Here is an 18,348-nt window from a genome sequence, read left to right on the forward strand (position 1 = left end):
AAGTTCCGGTCCTGGCGGCGCCCTCTTGAGTGTGGCCTCGGGGCGACTTCCGGGCCGGGGCCGCCATCTTTGTGTACGGCCTTGGAGGACTTCCGGTCATGGCGCCGCCATCTTTGTGTACGGCCTCGCAGCACTTCCGGTCCGGGTGGTGCGCCCTCCAAAACAGCCCGGTCGCTCTCTACTTCCGGTGCCCCGCTTTACCCGGACAACGACCCTCGCTAATTTCTGCGCTTTCGCCCCAAAAATCTTCACCTTATTCCCCCCGCGCACACCCCGGGAGAGACGGGAGACCGCAGCTCCCGCCGTGCCGCCGGAGCCGGCCCTCAAGTCGAGCGGGGAGCGCTGCAGCGGCACAGGAGCCACTGCGCATGCGTCGCCGCTTGCCCTCGCCCGCCCGCCCTCACTTACCTCGTGATCGCCGGCGTCTCGCTTACGACTGCGCAGGCGCCGCCGTCGCCACCTTGCCTGCCCCCCCCACACCGCCCGCCTTCGCTCGCTCTCGCTGCGCGCGCCTCGCCCGCTTTGCCCCGGCCCCTCCCTCACATTTCGCGGCACCCCCTCCGCTGCCTTTTCGGCTCCCCGCCCTTCCCCCGACCACCTTTTCGGGTCCCCTTCTCATACTTTAGGGGGGACCCCCAAGTCACGGGGCGGACGGCGGGGCGGGGCGGGGCGGGGCGGGGCGGGGCGAGGCGGGGAGTAAACCCCGGGGTGCCCAAGAAGCCCTGGTTTTCCCTTTCATTTCACTTGGCATTTTATTAGGGCCTTTTTACTTTGCTCGCTTTGATTTTTTTTCTTTCATTTTCCTTCTTTATTGCCTTAATTTTTTATTCTATTTATTTTTCATTTCATTTTCTTTTCTTTTCTTTCTCGTTTGCTTTTATTTTTTTTAGTTCTTAGTCCTCCAGAGAGCAACAAAGAACACTGAAGCTCCTCTGGGACAGACAAAGGCCCCCCTACCCTTCCCTTAGACACAACGCCTGCCAGGAGGGCCCCGCAAGCCCGCTCCGCTCCTGCCAGGCACTGGGGCTCACCCCCAGGGGGGCTTTGCCAGCACCCAGTGGAAATTAAAATTACAGCCTGGGCAAAGGTGCTTCCCGCAGGACCGCTCCTGGCCAAGGCCACCGCTCCGTGCAAGTCAGACCACTGACCACCCGGGGCTGGGGACTTTCGGGGGCACGCTTCCAGCTTTTATTCTCCAGAGACTCCAGTTCTTCCTGGCACCCCTTGCTTCAGTCTTCCCCTGCTGCAAGAGGTCACTTTGTCTTTCGAGGGGACAGATTGCCAAAGCCTGGCCGGTCCATTCCCACGAGGAAAGAAAGGTAGCTTTGTCTCGGACAGGATGCTGAGGGGGGAGACACAAAATAAAAGTTTAATTTAAAACAACTGCCGAGAACAGAAAGCAATTCAAACATAAGGCAGACGAGGCTCGTGCAAAACCCAGTACATTTGACTTCAAAGGAGAATTATTTCCCTCTGCACCTAACAGAATGGCATTTTCCCCCAGGTCCTGCTTCCCATCCTCGAACAAAACACGCTGACAACATTTTTCACCATGCCAGTGGAGAGCTATTAGAGCACACCGCACAGGGAAGCTGAGCCTGCCCCTGGATCCCTGCAAGTGTTCCAGGCCAGGCTGGATGGGACCTGCAGCATCCAACCGGGGATGAGAGTGGAAGGTGCCCCTGCCCACGGAAGACAGGGTGGCCTTTGAAGGTCCCCTTCAAACCAAATTTCCCCTCCAAAATAACTCCCAAAGAGACACAGCAACCAAAGCAGAGGGACTGCACTCCCAGCTTTTCTTACCTGCAGGCATACAGCACGTTGGACATAAAAGCCACAGGGTTAGTCCTGCCAGAGGTGTCCGGCACACACACGGCGACCGAAGGGAAAGAGGCAGCCTGGGAACACGGAGTAAAAGGCACTTTAATTAGGAGTACACTGAGCAATAGCCAGGTCATTCACACAGCTTCACTCTCCAGTCACACAAAAAGCACTCACCGAGGCCTCAGTTAGGATGGTTCCTGACGCTGACCGGGTGAACACCTCCCTGCAAGCCCGCTCCGCTCCTGCCAGGCACTGGGGCTCACCCCCAGGGGGGCTTTGCCAGCACCCAGTGGAAATTAAAATTACAGCCTGGGCAAAGGTGCTTCCCGCAGGACCGCTCCTGGCCAAGGCCACCGCTCCGTGCAAGTCAGACCACTGACCACCCGGGGCTGGGGACTTTCGGGGCCATACTTCCAGCTTTTATTCTCCAGAGACTCCAGTTCTTCCTGGCACCCCTTGCTTCAGTCTTCCCCTGTTGGAAGAGGTCACTTTGTCTTTCGAGGGGACAGATTGCCAAAGCCCGGCCGGTCCATTCCCACGAGGAAAGAAAGGTAGCTTTGTCTCGGACAGGATGCTGAGGGGGGAGACACAAAATAAAAGTTTAATTTAAAACAACTGCCGAGAACAGAAAGCAATTCAAACATAAGGCAGACGAGGCTCGTGCAAAACCCAGTACATTTGACTTCAAAGGAGAATTATTTCCCTCTGCACCTAACAGAATGGCATTTTCCCCCAGGTCCTGCTTCCCATCCTCGAACAAAACAGACTGACAACATTTTTCACCATGCCAGTGGAGAGCTATTAGAGAGCACTGCACAGGGAAGCCGAGGCTGTCCCCGGATCCCTGCAAGTGTTCCAGGCCAGGCTGGATGGGACCTGCAGCATCCAACCGGGGATGAGAGTGGAAGGTGCCCCTGCCCACGCAAGGCAGGGTGGCCTTTGAAGGTCCCCTTCAAACCAAATCGCTCTCTCATTCCCCTCCGAAACAACTCCCAAAGAGACACAGCAATCAAAGCAGAGGGACTGCACTCCCAGCTTTTCTTACCTGCAGGTTCACAGCACAGCACGCTGGACGTAAAAGCCACGGTAGTTAGTCCTGCCAGAGGCGTCCGGCACAGTGTCCACGGCGACCGAAGGAAAAGAGGCAGCCTGGGAACACGGAGTAAAAGACACTGTCGTTAGGAGTACACCGAGCAACAGCCGGGTCATTCCCACAGGCAGCTTCGCTGTGCAGTCCCACAAAAAGCTCCGACTCCGGATTGAAGCTCGGAGAAGCCCGGCAGTGCCAAAACGCTCCAGCTCTCCGCTTCCCAGCCCGCCCCGACCGCCGGGCGCCGCCTCGCAGTCGCCGCCTGGCGGACACGGCCGGGAACGGCACTGCAGCCGCGCGGCCCCCCCCTTGCGAGACCCGCGGCGCCTTTCGCGAGGACGGGCCTTTCTTCCCTAAAACCTGCCCTTCCCTAGGAAAAGCTGGGCAATTCACAGAGTTGCTGTTTTTATCCCGGCTTCCCAAAGGACTTCTCTCTCCCGGCGGCGGCGGCAGCGGCAGCAGCAGCAGCAGCAGCAACGCTCCCCGCGAAGCCCTGACCGAGGCTGGGAATTGACACACAACAAGCCAAGAGCATGAACTCGGCCCCAAAACACTCCCCAACAGACCAATTTACAGTCCCCTTTGCCTCCTCCCCCCCGCGCAGGCCCAGGCTTTGGGATTCCAAGGCAAACCCCGAGAGGCCCAGAGAGCAGCAGCCCCTCAGCCCCAGCACGGCCTCCCCCGGGCTCCCCCGGCCGGGAACCGGCCTAGCCAGCCCCTGCTGTGCAGCACAGCAGGCGGGGGGATGACTTTTGGGACCCCTCCCTGGCCGCTGCAGAGCAATGCAGGCATCGGGGCCAAGTCCTGCCCGGCCCCCGGGCACTGCAGACAGTTCAGCCCCAGCAGCAGCAGCAGCAGCAGCAGCAGCAGCGGGCTGTTCTGCCTCTTGCTCCCCTCTCATTTGGACCCCAACGGTGAGGAACAAGCCCCGGGCACAATCGGCACCGAGCAGCAAGGCCTGGGCTCGCCAGAGGCCCGGGCCTGCCTACTCCAGGCTCTGGGCTTTCTTTGCTTTCTTCCGCCGTAATTCTCCTGCCCCGGCAAGCGTTAAAAGACACACTGCCCGGGGAGACGTGCCCCGAAACAGCCATCAGTTCCAAGGCCAGAAAATCTCAGGGCCACACTTCGAAACCCTGCCGCGAGGCCCCCGGAGAAGCCAAGGGGAGCTGGGATTCCCTGCAGTCCCAGGGAAGCGAGGGGAAGGTGGCAAAGGGGCAGAGAGCAAACCCCCCCCCCCCCAGCTGCTTCTCCCTGCAACCCCTCCGGCAGGCGCAGCTGCCCTGGGATTTCATGCCCCTTGTGTCTCTTGCGAGCTCAACGAGCGAACAAAGGGGTCCTGCAAGATCCGCTTCCTCTGTCCCTGAGGCGGCACAGACCCTCCCCGCGGGGGGGGTGCGATGCCAGGGCACATCCGAGCCCGGCCCTGCCGCCTGCCGCTCTCGCCGCCCCTTCTCCTGGCGGCGGCACGCAGGTGCGAGTGTCTCCGCAGAGGCGAGAAACCTGCCTGTCGCTTCCCCTGCCTGCAGGCCCCGCTGGCCGCGGGAGAGGCAGAAGAGCGGCCGCCGCCCCCCCGCCGGGCCCCCGCTTACCCCGGCGACGATCTCCTGCAGAGCCCGACGTCGGATCCGCCGCCGTGGGTCGCTTCCGGGGGGGGGAGGCGGCGGCGCAGCCCCGACAGCATCTCCGGGGCACGGCGGGAGCGGAGCGGAGCGGAGCGGAGCGGAGCGGGGCGGTCGGGCGGGAGGGCGGCGACCACCTGGGATCCTGCGCCTGCGCGGCGCGCCGCGTCGCCGAGAGGGGGCTGCCGGCGCCGGTGCCTGCCGCCGCCCGCGAACCCGCCGCCCGCGCCCGGCGCCGCCGAGCGCCCCGCCCCGTCCCCACAGCGGGAAGCGGCGCGGCGAGACGGCGCTGCGGGCGCGGGGCGGGGGTCCGGGGCGGAGCGGAGGTCAGGCACCAGGAAAAACGCCTCTCTGAGGCGAGGGGGCCTCTCGCCGCCATCTTGAGTGTGGCCGGGCTAAGTTCCGGTCCTGGCGGCGCCATCTTGAGTGTGGCCTCGGGGCGACTTCCGGGCCGGGGCCGCCATCTTTGTGTACGGCCTTGGAGGACTTCCGGTCATGGCGCCGCCATCTTTGTGTACGGCCTCGCAGCACTTCCGGTCCGGGTGGTGCGCCCTCCAAAACAGCCCGGTCGCTCTCTACTTCCGGTGCCCCGCTTTACCCGGACAACGACCCTCGCTAATTTCTGCGCTTTCGCCCCAAAAATCTTCACGTTATTCCCCCCGCGCACACCCCGGGAGAGACGGGAGACCGCAGCTCCCGCCGTGCCGCCGGAGCCGGCCCTCAAGTCGAGCGGGGAGCGCTGCAGCGGCACAGGAGCCACTGCGCATGCGTCGCCGCTTGCCCTCGCCCGCCCGCCCTCACTTACCTCGTGATCGCCGGCGTCTCGCTTACGACTGCGCAGGCGCCGCCGTCGCCACCTTGCCTGCCCCCCCCACACCGCCCGCCTTCGCTCGCTCTCGCTGCGCGCGCCTCGCCCGCTTTGCCCCGGCCCCTCCCTCACATTTCGCGGCACCCCCTCCGCTGCCTTTTCGGCTCCCCGCCCTTCCCCCGACCACCTTTTCGGGTCCCCTTCTCATACTTTAGGGGGGACCCCCAAGTCACGGGGCGGGGCGGGGCGGGGCGGGGAGTAAACCCCGGGGTGCCCAAGAAGCCCTGGTTTTCCCTTTCATTTCACTTGGCATTTTATTAGGGCCTTTTTACTTTGCTCGCTTTGATTTTTTTTCTTTCATTTTCCTTCTTTATTGCCTTAATTTTTTATTCTATTTATTTTTCATTTCATTTTCTTTTCTTTTCTTTCTCGTTTGCTTTTATTTTTTTTAGTTCTTAGTCCTCCAGAGAGCAACAAAGAACACTGAAGCTCCTCTGGGACAGACAAAGGCCCCCCTACCCTTCCCTTAGACACAACGCCTGCCAGGAGGGCCCCGCAAGCCCGCTCCGCTCCTGCCAGGCACTGGGGCTCACCCCCAGGGGAGCTTTGCCAGCACCCAGTGGAAATTAAAATTACAGCCTGGGCAGGAAATTCAAAGTACAGGACGGCAGGACCGCTCCTGGCCAAGGCCACCGGTCCGTGCAAGTCAGACCACTGACCACCCGGGGCTGGGGACTTTCGGGGGCACGCTTCCAGCTTTTATTCTCCAGAGACTCCAGTTCTTCCTGGCACCCCTTGCCAGAAAGTCTTTCCCCCCCCATTCACGGAAATCACCACAAAAACTGACCCAGAACTCACCAAAATCTCCCCAAAAATGACCCAAAACTGACCCAAATCATCACTGGAAATGGCCAGAAACTGAGCCAAATTTCCCTCAAAAATAACCAGAAACTGACAAAAAGTAACCCCAAAAAATGACCAGACATTCACCCAAATCAACCCAAAATGTGACCCAAAACTGAAAAAAATTAACCCTCAAAAATGACCAGAAACTGACCAAATCACCACAAAAAATGACCAGAAACTGACACAAAATGACTCCAAAAAATGACCCAGAACTCACCCAAATCTCTCCAATGACCAGAAACTGACTAAAATCTCCCAAAAAATGACCACAAACTGACCAAAATCACCCCAAAAAAGGACGAGAAACTCACCCAAATCACCCCAAAACTTTATCCAAAAGTCACCCAAATCATCCCAAAAACTGAAAAAAAATGACCAAAATCTCCCCAAAAATACTCAAAAACTGACCAAAATCTCCCCAAAAATTGACCCAAAACACCCAAATCACCCCCAAAAATGACGAGAAACTGACCAAAATCTCCCCAAAAACTGACTCAAATTACCCCCAAAACTGATGCAATTCACCCCAAAAATTGATCCACAACTGACCCGAAACTGGCCCAAATCACCCCAAAAACTAACTCCAAATTGGCCCAAAATCTGAGCCAAAAAATGCAAAAAAACCCCCCCAAAACTGACCCAAAATGACACAGAATCACCCTAAAAACTTACCAGAAACTGACCCAAAATCACCCCCAAAAATGACCCAAAACTCACTCAAATCTCCCCTGAAAATGACCCAAAACTGACACAAATCTCCCCAAAAAATGACTCAGAACTCACCCAAATCTCCCCAAAAAATGACCAGAAACTGATGCAAAATTACCCCCAAAAATGACCCAGAACTCACCCGAATCTCCCAAAAACTGTCCCAAAAGTCAGCCAAATCTCCCTAAAAAATGTCCAGAAACTGACTCAAATCTCCCCAAAAAAAGGTCAAAAATTCACACAAATCTCGCCAAAAAATGACCCAAAACTCACCCAAAATTACCTCTCAAAAACGACCCAAAAATGACCCAAAATTACCCCCCAAAATGACCCAGAACTCACCGAAATCTCCCTAAAAAAATGACCAGAAACTGACTCAAAATTACCCCAAAAAATGACCCAAAATTCACCCAAATCTCCCCAAAAAATGACCCAAAAGTCAGCCAAATCTCCCAAAAAAATGACCAGAAACTGACCCAAATCTCCCCCAAAAATGGCCAGAAAATCACACAAATCTCCCCAAAAAATAACCAGAAACTGACACAAATCTCCCAAAAAAATGACCAGAAACTGACCCAAAATTCTCCCCAAAAATGACCCAGAACTCACCCAAATCTCCCCCAAAAAACAACCCCAAACTATCCCAAATATCTCCAAAAATATGACTCAAAACTCACCAAAATCACCCCAAAAAATGACCAGAAAGTAACCCAAATCTCCCTGAAAAATGACCAGAAACTGACATAAAATAACCGCTAAAGATGACCTCCAACTCATCCAAATCTTCAAAAAATGAGCAGAAACTGACCCAAATCACCTCAAAAAATGACCTGAAACTCACCCAAATCTCCCCAAAATATGATCCAAAACTGACAGAAATCACCCCAAAAAATGAGCAGAACATCACCCAAATCACCCCAAAACTGACCCAAAACTGACAAAAAATAACCCACAAAAATGACCCAAAACTGACTCAAATGTCCCCAAAAAATGACCAGAAACTCAAACAAATCTCCCCCAAAAAAATGACCAGAAACTGACCCAAATCTGCCCAAAGAATGACCAGAAACTTACCAAAAATAACCCCAGAAAATGACCCAAAACTGACCCAACTCTCCCCAAAAAATGACCCAAGTCTCCAAAATCATCCCCAAAAAATGACGCAAATCTCACCCAAGTCTCCCCCAAAAATGACCAGAAACTCACAAAAAATAACCCCAAGAAATGACCAGAAACTCACCCAGATCACCCCAAAAATGCCCCAAACTTTATTTCTTTTATTAGGAACAAATCCCTCCCTTTGCTCCCCTCTGGCCCCACACGGCCCCAGTTCAGCTCTCAGGGAGTTCTGGGTCTGGGCAGCGACTGCTCTGCCTCTGCTGGGGCGGCAGCAGCTCCTCTCGCGGGCATGAGAGGGACCCCAGAGCCCCTATAGAGACCCCAGACCCATTACAGGGACCCCAGAGCCCCTACAGAGACCCCTGACCCATTATAGGGACCCCAGATTCCCTATAGAGACCCCAGAGCCATTATAGGGACCCCAGAGCCCCTATAGAGACCCCAGAGCCCCTATAGAGACCCCAGAGCCCCTAGAGGGACCCCAGATTCCCTATAGAGACCCCAGAGCCATTATAGGGACCCAGATTCCCTACAGAGCCCCCAGATCCCCTCCAGAGCCCCTTGCTGGGTCCCAGCAGCTCTTCTCCCCCCCAAACCCACCTTTCTGGCTGCAGCTGCTTTTCTTCTCTGGCTCCCCTTCCTTCCCCAGGGAGGTTTTCCTTGTTCTTTGGCTCCAGCTGCAGCTCAAGGGCAAAGCTGCAGCTACAATTCCCCTTTGGGTTTTCACCCAAAAAACAAAGGCTTGGGCCAAACTCTGCCCAGGCACTCGCTGAACACGAGACATCAAACAGGGCACACAGAATAAAATGCATCAAACTCTAAATCATGTTCCAATGACTGTCCACCCCAGTCTAGCACTGACATTAAAAACATCCAACCAATCAGAAAGACCTCCAACCATCCCTTAGATAGAGAAAAGCACACAAGGAACAAATGCAAAAAGAAAAATTCCAAACAATGCTCAATTAAATAACCATGGACTGATATAAAACATGTTTAATGAACTTAAACCACTTCACTTCTTCCCATTGTTCTCCATCAGAAATTAACCTTATTTAAGTTCTCCTTTTAACACTTCAGTAAAACTGACTGAGAAGCAAATGGTTTGAACCAAACTCCATAACTTGATGACTTCAGGGTCTGTGCTCCTTGACTTTTGCTGAAGGTGTTTGGAACCCAGGCTTTGTTCTGGAGCTTTTCCCCAACCTAAAAACCCTTCTGCAGATGGGACTCCCTTCCCTCAGGGTTCGGTGGCCTCTGGTTTTCCTGAAGGCTGGGGGGGATCTGGAAGCCAAATCCCAAGGGCTCCAGCCCAGCTCTGCACACACACACACATTTCCAGCTGGTCACATCTCACGGGGCCACCACCACTCAGCACATTTGCACCCAAACACCCCTCTGAGCTCATGGCACTGGGTTTCAGGGACTCAGAAATGATCAGGCTGCTGGTTTGCCCTCAGAGGAGTGAGATCCAGTGATGCATTTCTATTTTCATGACAATATAACCTGTAAAACACAAACATATTTCTGCTTCATGTGCAATTTAAAATTCAAAGACACAGAAACATTCCTCTAGTTCAAAGGGAAATACACACTCCTATTTCTAAAGCCAAACACACATTTCCCCATGCTAATGGGGTTTGGACTTCAAAGAGAACCTGGCAGTAGTCCCTGCAAAAAACTGAAAGAACTGTCAAAATACAAACCCTCTCCTTTTCCCCCCGTTTGTGCTGCAGCTCAAACCAATCTGGGCTATTTAGGTAAACAACTGCCCAAACCAGTTGGTAAGGTTATCTCCTGAGCTTGGCTTTCCTCACTCCCCCCTTTGTTTTAGTAGTTTATTCACAGGAAAATCATCTCCTTCTAAATGTGTAACAGTCCAAATTTCACTTGAAACAACTGTAAGAATGTCTTCAAAACACAGCTGGCACTTCAAAGGTGTATAAAATTTAAGACAAATGGCAAATAAAATAAGTACTTAGTGATACCAAAACCACACTGAGCTTAGGATGTTCTCAAAAACCAGAGTCCACTTCCAAGTGAAGCTGTTGCTGCTCCCCTCCCTGGGCACTGTTCAAGGAAAGCCCAGCACAGGAAACAAGAAGTACCACAGGCTCCTTTTTAAACATCAAAGCTGCAATTCTGGATTATCCCCACCAGGACAGTCCCTGGAAATGGAATTCAGTAACAGCTTTTAGGCACTCTCAGATTCACAGTTATTGCAATAGTTCATGACTTTATTTCTTAAATCATACCTCAGGATTTCCCTGAATTATTACAGTGGAGGAAACAAACCTTCTCCTAACAGGAGCCAACCAAGCAAACAGAGAAGCAAAGTTGACAGCTGCACACACGGATTCAACAGCCCTGCACAAGCCCAGGAGTGGGGGGGAAATATCCTTGAGAGCACTGCTGGATTTCAAAAAGAAGTCAGTCACATCAACTTTGTAACAAATAAAAAAGAGAAGCCAAAATAAATAACTGTAGACAGGGTATTAAACACCTTGAGAATACCAATAAGAAAAAAATAAGAATAAAGGCATCTATTTGAAGTACAAAGAGTTTGGGAGACACCATTTGTTTGCCACAAAGCCTTTATTTTGTTGGCTCTTCTATAGTTAGAATCCAAACCTCACCCTCCCACAAAAAGCAGAAAACCTCTTCAGAGAGTTAGGAGACAGAGTCAGTTTGGATTAATGGGCAGAATATCTCTGGAGACAAAATAAAGCAGAGAAAATAACCCCATCCTCAACAGCAGAGCTGCCTCCCCACTGCCTGCCCCTGGAGACTTGCTCTGGGGGTGACCAAGCCTGAAGTCTCCTGCCTAATCCTGGGCACCACAGCACCACTGAGTTCCTAAAACTATCACAGGTTGGGCAGGTGCTTGGATTTTGTCTGGATTAACTCCCCCCTTCCTTTCCATGTGCTGCCCTACTCATTCTAATGGTGCTTGTACTCCCTGACCCATTCCCTCACCCATCCAACCATCCCTTGTGCCCTCTCTGACAAGGACAGTGGCTCCAGGTGTTCTGCCACGCTCCCAGGGCACAGGGGGGGACTGTGGAGCCCCCCTCGAGAGGGGAAACGTGCCCTGCCTGCCCTGCCCAGGGAAAGGGAACTGCCCCCAGTGTTCCCCAGCACAAGGCACCCTTGGGAATATCCCCTGCAATGGGACACTCAGGACAGCAACAAGCACTGCACGAGGCTGCTCTGGCACAGCACCAATTCTAGCCTCAGCTTTTCTCTGGACCACTGCACTTTGTTTGCCACCTCATCCTGCAGTCAGAACTTGGTGTCCTTGGAACCTTTCAGGGTGACCATAAATCACAGAGGCCTCTGCTCCACCACCCACAAGGGCCTGAACCATCTGACAGGATCCATTTTTCCAGGGAATTCAAAGCTCCACCTGAGGACCAGGGTCTTTTCTCACCCATCCCTGTGCTGGAGCTTGGCCTCCATCTCACTCTGCTCTCAGTTCTCTCCATGGTTGAACACTGGCAGCCCTGGCCCTGGGTGGAGCCCCATCCTGATCCCAATCCCTCCTGGCCCCGGAACCGCTGGCTCAGCAATGGGGGGCCCTCCATTGCCAAGGGCACGGGCCCGGCGGGGCTCACGGGGGGAGCAGGAGGTCGAAGGGCTCCAGCCCTGCTGCTACAACCTTCCAGCACTACAGCCAACAGAGGAGCCTCTCCAGCCCTGCCTCCCAAGGCATCCTGAACAAACCCAGCCCAGCTCCACAGGACAAACTGCTCCTGGTCTGCCCAGTCCAGTCTAATCCCAGAGGCTCCCAGGTCATGCAGGACAACTGCCCAGGGGAGCAGAGACTCCAGTCCATCTCTTCCTATCACAGGTTTGGGTGAGTTTGGCAAACAGACAAACTCAAGAATTACCCAATGTTTTCCCAGTTTAACCCCTGTCACACCAATCACCTGAACAGTGCCAGTCCTTCATTCTCCCTCTCTTGGGTTAAGGACTGAGCAAGTTGGACCTGTGTCTGACCAGGACAGGTGCAAACCAAATGGTGGGGACTGGAACACACACCTGGCACTCCTGCAGCTCTCACAGTCACATTCCAGAGAAAACAGCCAATTGGACCCTCACTGCTCATTTCTTAATCCCAATCCCACACTTCTTTGGCACTTGGAGCACCACTTTTATCACCCAATTACAGCCCAGTAGAGAGCTCCATGTCTAGCAGGGACAGGGACCCCTGGGATACTCTCAGCAATGCCTGAATCCATGGCAGGGACCTTGCTTTGAGCTCCCCAGGGCCGGGCACCCCGAGGATCTCCCCGAATAATCCTTTCGGTGCGCGCTGGAGTCCTCGGGGTGCCCCAACCCGGGGGCACCAACAGCACTGTCCCTCCAGGGGGCCAATTTGGTCCTAAACTGCAGGGGGATCTTGCCTGTGTCCCAGACTGGTCCGGGGATCTGAGGCCCTTCCCGAGAAAACCTCGGTGCCGGCGTGAAGGGCCAGAGATCCCTTGGAGCCACGGGAGAGCAGGCACAGAGTCCCTCCTGGGGGCCAATTCTGCTGCCTGAAATCAGCTCTTCAAAGAAGCCTCTAAGACTCAGCTGGTGACTTTAAGAAGCCAGGCATTCCTTGCTTACAACACCCTGCCATGATCCCAGCCCCACGGGGGGTCCTGGCAATCAGCTCCCAAAGGGCACACACAGGTGTCTCCACTGCAGCTGATGGGAGGGGTCAGCATTACAGGAGGGTTCATTTTCCTTCCCTGCATTCCTGTTCCACATTCAGGACAATCCCAACACTCATCACCATACACACCTACCCTTAGAAGGTCTCTGAGGGGCTTCACCGAGGGCCTTCCCAGGTCTGCTCTGTCTGGAGCCCTCCAAGTCCTCAGTGCCTGCCTGAGGAACCTCAACACAACTCACCTGCTTACACAGCAACTTGGTGCTGCTTGCCTGCTGCCTCACTTCCCTTCTTCCTTCTTTCTTCACCTCCCTTGATTGGTCCCTTTCAATCCCTTGGCTCAGCTCTGTGCAGTTTCCAGGCTACATCCCACTGCAAAAAGGATCAGCTCTTGTTACATCTCAACACTCACATATCATTCCCCCTTTTTTCTTGACACTGGGCCATCAGGCCAGGGTCTCATTATTTAAAGCACAGTTTGACTCCTCAGTGACAACAACTGACAGCCCTGAATCCTAACACAGGCTGAGACACAAACACAGATGGGAACTCTTAAGGATCCACTTTGTTCTGCTCACCAGTCAAAAGGAGCTTTCTTAACTCAAGGGCCTTGTCCTGCAACTTTACCTGCTGTAAATGTGACCCACCAGACCTGCAAAGGCCCTTCCCACTTCCCCTGCAGGGCTGGCAGTGCCACCACTGGACACGGCCCCAGGGGCTGGGCAGGAACGGAGGGGCTGGGGTGTCCAATCCATCGGCCCAGGCGGCACCAGGAGTTCCTGCAGTTCCTGAGGGGAGAGCCTCAAGACAACAAAGGATTAGGAACAGCATTTTAAACTTCAATATGTAGATCCCCTGGAAGATGGGGAGTTGGACAAGGCCCACTGGTGCAACAAGGACACACTCAAGGCTGTCTATTCAAAGGATCTACCAGCACTCAAAAGCTGTCACTGTCCTTCTGTCAGGGGGAACTCAGGAAACTCTGTTTGCCAAGAGCCTCCAGGAGGATTTCCAGCTTTTGGGGCTCCCTTTTAACCATTTTTCCCATCACTGTAGCTGGGACTGTCACCTGCTCCACAGGGGGAACAGCCCACAAAGTTCACTTGCAGGGATGCCATTAACTCAAAGTCCCTTCTCAGGGGGGTCACTGCACCCCTTGGCCTTTGTTTGCCCTCCCCACCAAAGATGCTTCCAACAGTTCTGACACATCTGGCAAACCCAGAGCTCTCCTCAGGGAAGGCTTCAGCTGCTTAAATGCTGCCCTTGCACTATCTAGCCAAGGCAGCAAATGCTTACAGGCTGTTCTTAAAAGTTGCCATAACAGTCTTACCACACATCCAGAGGGAACAATCCAGAGTCCAGCCCGTCCCACCATTCCCAGGGAGGCAGTTCATGGGCTGGCTGGGGCTCAGGGAGGAGTCACGGGGCTTCTCTTCTTCCTGCCCCCTTGCCCCATTTTCTCCTGCAAAAGCAAAGGTTTCTTGGCTTTCCTTGCTCAAGCAGATGCAGCAAAGGCCATCTTTGCAATCTAATACTGGAAACTACTCCAGGCTGTCATTTCAGGGGGTTCTCTCAGGTCCTGCACTAATCAATCCCCTTGGCCATTGGTTTCTTGGCAGGTTCTGGCATTCACCTTCTACAAGCAAACCAGGAGGAGCAAATTCAGCTGTTCCTGCAACCAATCCAAGCTGCCATTCTGATTTTAAAGGATACTGGCTTGGCCTTACCAGGAGAGATCCCACAGTAGGGGTAATACCTACAGGTTCTGCCCTCTTCCACTCTCCTGCAGTTCCACTGGCCCACACCACAGGAACAACTGCAGCTGCCACTTCAGTCGGGACCTTGCTGCTGACAGGAGTTATTCCCTGCACAACAAGAGCTGCTGCTTGGACACATTTAGTCTCAGCAATTACAGTGTCAATAGTCCCAGTTTCCAATTCCATTTCTGCCTCAACTTTTCCAGTCCCTCTCTTCCTAGCACAGGTTTGGGTGAGTTTGGCAAACAGACAAACTGAGGAATTCCCCAGTGTTTTCCCAGTTTAACCCCTGTCACACCAATCACCTTAACACTGCCAGTCCTTCATTCTCCCTCTCTTGGGTTAAGGACTGAGCAAGTTGGACCTGTGTCTGACCAGGCCATGTGCAAACCAAATGCTGGGGACTGGAACACACACCTGGCACTCCTGCAGCTCTCACAGTCACATTCCAGAGAAAACAGCCAATTGGACCCTCACTGCTCATTTCTTAATCCCAATCCCACACTTCTTTGGCACTTGGAGCACCACTTTTATCACCCAATTCCAGCCCATTAGAGAGCTCCATGTCTAGCAGGGACAGGGACCCCTGGGATACTCTCAGCAATGCCTGAATCCATGGCAGGGACCTTGCTTTGAGCTCCCCAGGGCCGGGCACCCCGAGGATCTCCCCGAATAATCCTTTCGGTGCGCGCTGGAGTCCTCGGGGTGCCCCAACCCGGGGGGCACCAACAGCACTGTCCCTCCAGGGGCCCAATTTGGTCCTAAACTGCAGGGGGATCTTGCCTGTGTCCCAGACTGGTCCGGGGATCTGAGGCCCTTCCCGAGAAAATCTCGGTGCCGGCGTGAAGGGCCAGAGATCCCTTGGAGCCACGGGAGAGCAGGCACAGAGTCCCTCCTGGGGGGGCAATTTGCCTGCCTCAAATCAGCTCTTCAAAGAAGCCTCTAAGACTCAGCTGGTGACTTTAAGAAGCCAGGCATTCCTTGCTAACAACACCCTGCCATGATCCCAGCCCCACGGGGGGTCCTGGCAATCAGATCCCAAAGGGCACACACAGGTGTCTCCACTGCAGCTGATGGGAGGGGTCAGCATTACAGGAGGGTTCATTTTCCTTCCCTGCATTCCTGTTCCACATTCAGGACAATCCCAACACTCATCACCACACACACCTACCCTTAGAAGGTTTCCAAGGAGCTTCACCAAGGGCCTTCCCAGGTCTGCTCTGTCTGGAGCCCTCCAAGTCCTCAGTGCCTGCCTGAGGAACCTCAACACAACTCACCTGCTTACACAGGAACTTGGTGCTGCTTGCCTGCTGCCTCACTTCCCTTCTTCCTTCTTCCTTCACCTCCCTTGCTTGGTCCCTTTCAATCCCTGGGCTCAGCTCTGTGCAGTTTCCAGGCTCCATCCCACTGCAAAAAGGATTAGCCCTTGTTACATCTCAACACTCAGATATCATTCCCCCTTTTTTCTTGACACTGGGCCATCAGGCCAGTGTCTCTTTATTTAAAGCACAGTTTGACTCCTCAGTGACAACACCTGACAGCCCTGAATCCTAACACAGGCTGAGACACAAACACGGATGGGAACTCTGAAGGATCCACTTTGTTCTGCTCACCAATCAAAAGGAGCTTTCTCAACTGAAGGACCTTGTTCTGCAACTACCTGCTGTTAATGTGACCCACCAGACCTGGAAAGGCCCTTCCCACTTCCCCTGCAGGTCTGGCAGTGCCACCACTGGACACGGCCCCAGTGGCTGGGCAGGAACGGAGGGGCTGGGGCGTCCAATCCATCGGCCCAGGCGGCACCAGGAGTTCCTGCAGTTCCTGAGGGGAGAGCCTCAAGCCACCAAAGGATAGGAAGAGTATTTGAAACTTTAATATGTATATCCCCTGGAAGATGGGGAGGTGGACAAGGCCCACTGGTGCAACAAGGACACACTCAAGGCTACCTATTAAAAGGTAATAGGCCAGAGATCCCTTGGAGCCACGGGAGAGCAGGCACAGAGTCCCTCCTGGGGGCCAATTCTGCTGCCTGAAATCAGCTCTTCAAAGAAGCCTCTAAGACTCAGCTGTGAGTTTTAGAAGCCAGGCATTCCTATACACTGTGAGATCTTTTAAGGCTTATCTGACTGAAAAACATAAAGCTTTTATCATGGACACCTGACCTCCCACAGACAGTTCCTTTCCCCTTTCAATACAAAATTTTTTTCATGGAATCACTCAATAGGAAGTGCCCAGGAACCCCAGACTGTGCTTTTCAGAACAGAAAATAAACAGAAGAAAGGAGTTTTGCACAAGTGTAACATACTCCAGAACAGACCTGACTTAATTTTACCCTTTGTGTTCAAATATTTCACAGAAAAGCTCCAGCAGGAGAATTGGCACATTCCCAGGAGTATCCTGGAAGTCCCTTCCACAAGGGCTGTAGGAAAATCGCAGTTGTACAAGTCCCTTGTGCCTGCAGATGCCTGGGGATCCTCTCCATCCACCTCGTGCTCTCCCAACAGCAGAAAGGGTGCTGAGATAGGAGGAAGGAAACCTTTAGCATAAAGCTGGGGACGAATCTAAAGCTTCCTTTCCTGGGGAGCTTTGTGAAGTCTGCAGATGAGAAAGGGAAACTTTGCATCTCCTTTGGTGCAGGTGTCAACAGAGGCTGAGACTTTTTGCCTTTTTCAGACAACTGTGCCCTTTTTGGCTCCCTGGCAGCTCCAATGGCACCAGAACCCCCTTCCTGCACACCCACGGGTGTCACACACAGGCACCCACACACCTTTGCTCCAGCCCACACGGGGCCAACATTTCCTCACCCTGGACATCCCAAGGGCAGTATTTTTGCTAGAGAGCACAGCAACCCCCCTGTCCTTGCAAACTGCCTCCCTGCAAAAAAGGAATCATTTTTCCTGGTCACTTCCCCCACAGTCAAGGTCTTTTCAAACTGCTGTCGTGCCACCAAACCTGCTCAGGGTCCCTCCCAGCTTCTGCCTGTCCTTGCATTGAAAGGCACGGGCACATTCTACCTTCCAACAGCAAACCCAGCTCCTCCCTGGCAGTACAAGCCCTGCTCTTACCTGGACAGACTCCCGGGCTCGGCACAGCTGTGGCTCATGGAGCAGCTTCCCAAGGCCCTTCTCTCTCCCCGCAGGAAGCACAACTCGCCTCCGCCCCAGGGGAAACCACGAGCGAGGCTGCAAACGGACACAGAACGAGTAAAAAGCATTAACGCAGCACAAAAAAACCCAAATTAAAGCAGTCTTTGCCTCATAACCCTGCACGGGGAAAGGGTTTGGGATCCCAAAGCAAAACCCGAGACACCCAGAGAGCACCAGCCCCGCAGCCCGGCCACGGCTCCCCCCGGGGTCACCCGGCAGGTAAGGAGCTTACCTGGTCCCCGCTGCCCAGCACAAGGCGCCCCTAAACGCCCCCCGGCTCCCCCGGTCCATAACCCATTGGCCAAGGCGCTCTCCCCTCCGCAGCCCGGGCAGCAGCGGGGCCACACCCTCAGCCCTCACACACAACCGCCCGCACCCGCCCCGCCGGCCCTTTATACCGCGGGCCGGCAGCGCTGCCCAATCAGCATCGAGCGCCTCCGCCCAATCCCAGCCCGCCCGGCCCTGCGGCCCCGCCCCGCCCGCTCAGCCCGGCCCCGCCCCCGTTCCCTCAGCGCGGCTCCCGCCGCCGCCGCAGCCCCGGCGGGCGCTGCTGGGGCCGGGGAAGGGCGGTGGGAGCTCCGCGGTCACGGCCCGGCCGGGAGCTCTCCCGGGACAAGGGGAGCGAGGCGGGCAGCGGGGACGGCGGCATTCTTGGAGGCGGGCAGGGCGGGGCCGGGGGGCGGGCCTGGGCGGGTCGAGGGGCGGGGCCGGCGC

At 54.7% G+C, this 18,348-nt stretch overlaps 1 long non-coding RNA gene across 1 annotated transcript in view; it reads right to left on the bottom strand.

Moving 5' to 3' along the window:
- Positions 1-12,689: 12,689 nt before the first annotated feature.
- LOC135415333 (uncharacterized) overlaps positions 12,690-18,348 on the bottom strand; it is a 39,421-nt gene continuing 33,762 nt past the window's right edge. The window contains exons 8-11 of the long non-coding RNA XR_010431087.1: positions 15,766-15,895; positions 14,062-14,193; positions 13,384-13,532; positions 12,690-13,103 (exon numbers count right to left, since the gene is read on the bottom strand). This is a non-coding gene — a long non-coding RNA (uncharacterized LOC135415333). The remainder of the gene's footprint in view (positions 13,104-13,383; positions 13,533-14,061; positions 14,194-15,765; positions 15,896-18,348) is intronic.

This window comes from Pseudopipra pipra, chromosome 6, assembly GCF_036250125.1.
Source record: "Pseudopipra pipra isolate bDixPip1 chromosome 6, bDixPip1.hap1, whole genome shotgun sequence".
Taxonomy (NCBI): domain Eukaryota; kingdom Metazoa; phylum Chordata; class Aves; order Passeriformes; family Pipridae; genus Pseudopipra; species Pseudopipra pipra.